The following is a 7,560-nucleotide window of genomic DNA, read 5'->3' on the forward strand; positions in this document are numbered from 1 at the left end:
TTGTATAGGGCCTGCTTCTTTTGTAGCTGCTGCGCAGCAAGACCTGGGCCCTGCTTTGTCCGTAGCTAGTGCTTAGTTGATGGCTTTTCCTTCAATAAATATTTTCCAGATTAACAAAAAAGGAAAGAAAGAAAGAAAGAAAGAAAGAAAGTTTACGATTGCATGTGAGAATAGCATGTGAATATACTTACACAGAATATAATGTGCATAGAAAAAAAATTATACATACTTACATTTACTTGTGAAATAAATTGCTTAGGGAAAAACCAATGGACTAACATTACTCCTTCAAAGTATTAGCAAGCAAATCTCCAAGTGTTATTCTCATGCAAGAATAAAAAAATCAAAGTGGATTTGGAGATCATTAGTTCAATTAATTTGAACCATAGATAACTGTACTCTCTTGAAATCGTTTTTTAAAAAATTTTGATTGAAAAAATGTTTTTGGAAAAGGAAATTTCATGTCTTTTTTTTTTTTTTTGGAATAAGAGATTTTTTATTTCAAGGATTGGTGTTTTGGATTTCAAAAGGATTTTTTTTTGAGATTCTTATTGGGAAAATAAAATATTCTATAAATATTCTAAAAGAGATATTTTTAAGGGCTAATTACAACTTACCCACTTGTGGTTTGGTCAAAATATAAGTTATCTATCCATGGTTTGAAATTTGACACTTTACCCACCTAAGGTTAACCCAGTTAGAGTTCCATAACCTACTTCTGTTAAAAATTGGGTTAAATATGTATTTTTACTCCATTTTATGTCTCTCTCCTCCAAAAAAAAAAGAAAAAAACATAGATAAACAAGAGAAAATAAGATCAAAAATTCACCAAAGTACCTCCTAAAAGTGGTCAATTTTTTTGGTTTAAGGCGTAATTTGGTTGTTTGAGAGGTTTAGAGTTATTTTGGTCGTTTTTGAGGTTTTAGGGTAATTTTTGGTAATTTTAGAGGTTTTGGGTGTATTTGGGTAATTTTAAAGTTTGAGGGGTATTTTCGTTATTTTATAGGTTTGAAGGTATTTTGGTCATTTTTAGGTTCTAGGGGCATTTTGCTCATTTTGTTGGTTTAGGGTTTTTTTGTCATTTTATAGTTTTAGGGGGGTATTTTGGTCATTTTTAGGTTTAGTGGTATTTTAGTTAATTTTTAGGTTTCAAGGGGTATTTTGGTCATTTTAAATTTTTAGAGGTATTTTAGTCATTTTTTAGTTTTAGGGGGTATTTTGATAATTTTTAGGTTTCGAGAGTACTTTGGTAATTTTTTAGGTTTCAAGGGTATTTAGGTCATTTTTTTAGAATTCAAGAGTATTTTAGTCATTTTTTAGGTTTAAGGGGTACTTCGGTCATTTTTAGGTTTAAAGGGTATTTTGGCCAATTTTTAGGTTTATGGGGTATTTTAGTCATTTTTAGATTTAGGGACTATTTCGGTCATTTTTAGGTTTCAGGGATATTTTGGTCAATTTTTAGGTTTCGTGGGTATTTTGGTCATTTTTAGGTTTTAAGGGTATTTTAGTAATTTTTATTAGTTTTTTTTATCATATTTGGTATTTTTCTAGGTTTAAGAGGTATTTTGGTAATTTTAAAAGATTTTAGTTATTTTCATGTTTTAGTGGCATTTTGATAATTGGATAATTAGGTGGGTTTGAGTTTATCCATAATAATTATGTAAGGTTGCGTTGTGCAAGACTTTGTTTGTCATTTTCAACATGTCCGTAGAGAGGTGAATGGGTTGGCTCATGGCCTGGCTAGAAGAGCAATTTTATCTCCTAATACTTCTGTATGGGTAGAAGATCTGCATGTTGATTTGGAAGATGTATCGTAGTTTGACTTTGTTTAATTTTTAATAAAATTTTGCTTTACCTTTTTCTTTAAAAAAAAAAAGAAAAAAAAGATTAGGTTGGATTTTAGTTAAAAATAATTAATCAAATAGACAATAAATAAGCAAAAAGTTCTATATATCCAACTTTTTTTTTTTTTTTTATTAAAATGAAAAATTGCATTAGAATTAACTAGCTATAAAAGACGAAGCCCTGGCTGAAAGTCTTAATAGTACAAACCAGAAGCATCAAAATCTTAAATAATACAGAGTTCTTCTGATACAGGAGTGTCTAAAACAACAAAATCCCCAACAAGGGTGCAGCCTCCTTTGGCAAGATAATTCACACATCTATTCGCTTTCCCAAATATTTTGCTGATCCTGGCTTGCTGAAATTGGCGGAGGCGGAACCTGCCATTATTGTAAGGCTGGAAGAGTGTAGCACAACTCAATTATATGTTCACTTGACACTCCCATACGAAAAATTCTCACTGACACAGCTCACGGGTAGCCAACATTTCCCACTTTATATTCATTTCTCATTACACATTTACTGCACGTTTCCCTACCCACCACATCACTTCACCTGATAACTCCTTCTGATTCAGTTTCAAATTTCAATTTCATTCCTTCTTTCTCATCACTCTTTCGTTCTCACTTCTTTCAGTTCTTTGTCATTGTGTGTGTATCACGCCGCCGCCTCCCACTGACCCATGTCACCGTCACAGGCCCTCAGCCACTCCAGCGCCTCCGGCAGCTTGACCTGCCCAACCCACCACCTTCTCTGGCCGCTGCAGCCTCCTGCCTCTATCCCGATCTGCCCTTTCAAGTATTTTTTCTCTCCTTAAATTTCAAAATCTAATTTTTCTCTCTCCACTCTATAAGCCATACGTTTATAAATTATAATGGTTGTGAATCTGTGATTGTGGGTTTTTTTTTTTTTTTTTGTGAGGATGATTGTGAATTGAATTTTAATATGTGATTGTGCTTGGGACTTGGGAGTCTCTGTCTGTCTCAGACTCTCAGAGATTTTTTTTTTTTTTGCACCTGCTGAGTGTGAGAGTGCTAGCTTCCTCTGTAACCTCTGCTATACCTAGTTATGTCCTGCAAGGTGCCCTTTTACCCAGTGGAATCCATAATACCCTAGACAAGATCAACAGGAATTTCATCTGGGGTTATACTGATGATAAAAAGAAATTCCACCTTGTAAATTGGTAGAAAGTCACTAGGAGGGGGGATTAGAGATCAAGGCTGCCAAGCAAAGAAATCTTGTCCTAACCACCAAACTTTGCTGGAGATTTAAAAACAGCAAAGGCGAGTTACGGGCTGAGAGTTTTTAAGGAAAAAATATTGGAGGAAAGGCAATCCGAGGAAACGGGGCTTTTCTAGAATCTGGTCTACCATAACCAAAAGTGAAAACCTGTGTGCTAAAGGTTCCCATTGGATTATTGGCAATAACAGCTCCTTATCATTCTGGTACGACAAATGGTCTAAAATGGGTACTCTTAGATCTTTGATACAGGGACCCCTCACTCTTGTGGAAGAAAGTTTATTGGTCAAGGATGCTATTAGAAATGGGCAGTGGGACGTCCCGTACTTTTCCTTTGAAATCCCCACACACCTCCTTTTAACTTTTAAAGCTATTCCTATTAGGAAAGCTTCTACTTCCACTGATAAGCTTAGTTGGGATGGAAATGCTAAAGGTAATTTTGATTCTAATCATGCCTACAAGTTAGCCTTTGAGGAAGAAAGCACACACCCTAGCTTTGAAGGCAAATGGCTGTGGAAACTCAACACACTGCCAAAAATTCAAATTTTCATATGGAAATGCCTACACAATAGCCTCCCTGTGAGTGCTATACTTCACCACAGATGCATAACTGATAATCCTTGCTGTCAATCCTGTCTTAACGTAGATGAGACTTGCTCTCATGTACTTAGAGGCTACCCTATTGCTAGAAATTTCTAGTTAGCTGCTGACCAATCTCTGACTAACACAGATTTCTTCAACGCCCCCCTCAATCAGTGGCTTCATTTGAATGCCAATGACCATAACCCCATACCCAACAAAACCTACACCTGGGGTACTTTCTTCCTTTTGCTATATGGAAACTCTGGCTCCAAAGAAATAACGTTATTTTCCAACAATCCAGACTAAACAGTAAACACCCTTCTGTTAGATGAAGTTAACTTTATGGCAACTAGGGGTATGCATAGGTCGGGTTAGGTTAGGTTAAAGGGATTTTTTGACCCAACCCACCATGGTGGGTTTAAAAAAATTCAACCAAATCCAACGCATCATAAAGGTTCAACCTAACCCAACCCAACATGGATCAAGTTGGGTTGGGTTGAATTCATGGGTTGGACATTTTTAAAATTTTTTTTATTACTATTATTATTAAATTGAGTAGAAAAAAAATCTCATTTGTCACTTAAGTTGATAAATAAAGTATACATGAACTAGTGGTCCAACTCAGTTATAATCAAAATATATCTAATTGAGTTGATAAACAAAATATACATAAATTAGTATCCCAACTCAGTTATAAACAAATAAGAGTAGAGTGGGAGAGTGGGAGTGGGAGAGTGGGAGTGGGAGACAGTAAAGAGAGAAATAAGATTGTTAGGGTTTGCGAGGCGATTGGATTTTAAATAAAAATAGCCTAATTATGGAAAAAAATTAAATAAAAAATTATTAAATATATAATATATTTTTAAATATATAATTTAAATTTTAAATATATAGGTGAGTCGGGTCGAGTTAGGCAGGTTTGTTATTGTTATGACTCAAACCCAACTTGACCCTCTATTAAAAATATTTTCATAACCCAACTCAACCTACAAATCCCAAAAAATCGACCCAACTTGGCGGGTTGGGTTGAGTCAGGTTGGTTTTAGCAGGTTGGTTATATACCCCTATTGTCAACTGAATTTTCCTGTATTGCTCTTAATCCCCCGAACCCCAAACAAAAAATTCTAGCCAATGTCATATGGAAAACCCCTCAACCCCACTGGCACAAACCTAACACTGATGGTTCTGCCATTGGATGTCCTAGGCTAGCAAGAGGTGGTGGACTACTTAGGGATCATCACGGCAGGTGGATTAAAGGGTTTTGTAGGGCTATAGGATGGGCAAATAGCTTACATGCTGAGCTTTGGACTGTAAGGGATGGCCTTGCACTATGCATCCAATTCCAAATCCCTGAAATAGAGATAGAATTTAATGTTAAGGGCCCGTTTGGTACGTGTGTTTAAACAACAACTTTCAAGTTGAAAAGGTTTTTTTTTGGAAATACGTGTGGGTAAAAAAGTATAGAAATACGTGTAATGTTGTTTAAAAACTGATAATTGTTGTTTGAAATCATGTACCAAACACCTCCTAAATCAGTTGTGGACCTGCTACACAACAATATTGTCTCTCTTGCTGATTATGCCCCTATGGTTGATGACTGCAGGAACTTAATAAATCAGATTCCCAGGTGGAAGTTGAATCACTACTTTAGGGAAGCAAATGCCACCACCACTAACTTGCAAGAATGGCAATTCACCTCCATCAATCTTTTGTTATTTTAGACACTCCTCCTATGGAGTTGTCCTCACTTTTACTATATGACCTTAATGGTCTTAGATGTAATAGACTATGCATGGTTTTAAAAACTGGACCGGACCGACCAATTCAATTGGTTCAACTGGGAACCAGACCTTAATTCGGTCCAGTTATTAGTTAAAATCGAAAATAAAAGAAAAACTGGACAAACTGTACAAACCGTCGGATCAATCGACATAATCGAAAACCGGTGCAGTTAAACTAGTTTTAGCACTTCTTCATAAATACTTCAGCTGTTGTGTTTTTTAACCCAAAAATAAAAATAAAAAGAGAGATCTTGTTTCAGATTTAAGAAGAGAAATTTTGATTTTGAAAATGCTTTCTCAAGTATGAAGTGGTGAAGCTTAAGACACCCACAATAGTGACCCAAAAACATCAGATTTACTTTACTTACCTTTTGCTCTAAAAAAAAACTAGATTTACTATATTTGTGTTGAAGAAGAACCAAAGAATCCCAAAGATAAGCATATTTTTAACGATCTTCCACTTCAGTTGAGGCTTTTTTTTTTAATTTTTATTTTTTTTCCCTGGGGTGCAATAATCTTAAAGGTTTTTGGTCTGAGGCCTTGGGTTCGAACTGTTGCAATGGCGCATGTGAGAACCACAGGCGCTATTGTCGCTGCTGCTGCTATATTCATGGCAGTGCTTTCCTACTTGTTTAGCTCCAAAAAACCCAACTTGGCCCTCTTAAAGAGAGCTTTTTATTTTTCTGCTGCTTTTTAACCATCTGCTGCTTTAGATAAGCAGATTTTTTTTCTGCTGCTTCATTTTTAATGATCTGCACATGCTCATATTCACGAGAGAGAGAGATATGAAATGCAAAAAGTGAGATGGGAAAATGTAAAAAAGTAATGTTGAAACTTGAACCAAACGTGTGGCAGTGGTTGTATAGATTTCAAAATGTGTGGTAGTTGGGATATTAAGGGTGCGTTTGGTTGGGTGTAAAATATTTTTCGAGTGTAAAATGATTTCAGCTGAAAATATTTTCGGAAAAAGAAAATATTTTTAGGTGTTTGGTAGCATTTTAAAAAATACTTTGAAAAATATTTTCAGGTGTTTGGCTGTGATCTTGAAAATATTATAGAAAATACATTTTTTACTTGTTTCTCACATTTTCTCAGCTTCCAAACAAATATCATTTCTCAATACAGAACAACAAAACCAAAAAAAAAAACTCATCAAATCTTCTCAACAACAACAAAACCCAAAAAAGAAAAACTCATCAAATTTTCTCAATACAAACCAACAAAACCCAAATTCGGTCAGAGAAGAACGAAGAGAGATTTCTCAATACAGAACAACAAAACCCAAAAAAAAAACTGCTCAAATCCGGTCAGAGAAGAACGAAGAGAGAGGCGACTGGGTTCGACTGCGTTCGACGATTAGACTGGGTTCAGATCGACGATGGCGATGGCGAAGGCGAAGGCGCGAATCAGATCGGTGATGGCGAAGGCGCGATCTCGCCGGCGCGGGTTTAGGCACGATCTCCCTCTCTCTACTCTCTCTTCGTGCTCTCTCACTCTCTTTGTGCTCTATCTCTCTGTTTTCTGGAAAATTTCCATTTGAAGGTAAAATAGAAACGAAATTTATTTTACGGGTTTGAAGGGCTTTTTTACGGTAAAAGGTAAATGATTTTTCGATTGATCAAATTTTCAGTTGCTACCAAACACACACAAATGTGAAAAATAATTTCTGAAACTGATTTACTGTTGAAACAAACGCAGCCTAAGTATTAAAGTGTAGAATGTATGGAGGGAAAAAAAATATCAAGTGGGCAATGATATTACTATTCATTGGTGCACTTACTTTTTGTTATTTGAAAGGTTAAAAAATAACTAAAATATTTAATAGTGGGTTGTGGGTTCTTGTATATGTTTTTTTGTTTTTGTTTTGGTTGAATTGTGTTGAGTGGTGTCTAAAAGTTGGTTAGCTAAAGTTTAATGTTTACTATTTTTTTAATTTTTTAGTTAAATTGACTAGGTATAACATTATTTATTTTTTTATTTTTATAATTATTAATTTTATAATATTAATTAAATTATTTATAACGTCACCGGTTCGACCAGAAAACCAGTATTCAGTCAATTTTTCGGTTCTTTCATCGTACCAGTTTTTAAAACCATGAGACTATGTATTGATTTT

At 35.0% G+C, this 7,560-nt stretch overlaps 1 long non-coding RNA gene across 1 annotated transcript; it reads left to right on the top strand.

Moving 5' to 3' along the window:
• The first annotated feature begins 2,049 nt into the window (after positions 1 to 2,049).
• On the top strand, positions 2,050 to 5,667 carry LOC142613050 (uncharacterized). Its single transcript, XR_012840226.1, has 3 exons — positions 2,050 to 2,318; positions 2,479 to 2,640; positions 5,267 to 5,667. It is a non-coding gene; the product is annotated as an uncharacterized LOC142613050 (long non-coding RNA).
• The last annotated feature ends 1,893 nt before the right edge of the window (positions 5,668 to 7,560 follow it).

The sequence above is a fragment of the Castanea sativa genome, chromosome 10 (assembly GCF_040712315.1).
Source record: "Castanea sativa cultivar Marrone di Chiusa Pesio chromosome 10, ASM4071231v1".
Lineage (NCBI taxonomy): Eukaryota > Viridiplantae > Streptophyta > Magnoliopsida > Fagales > Fagaceae > Castanea > Castanea sativa.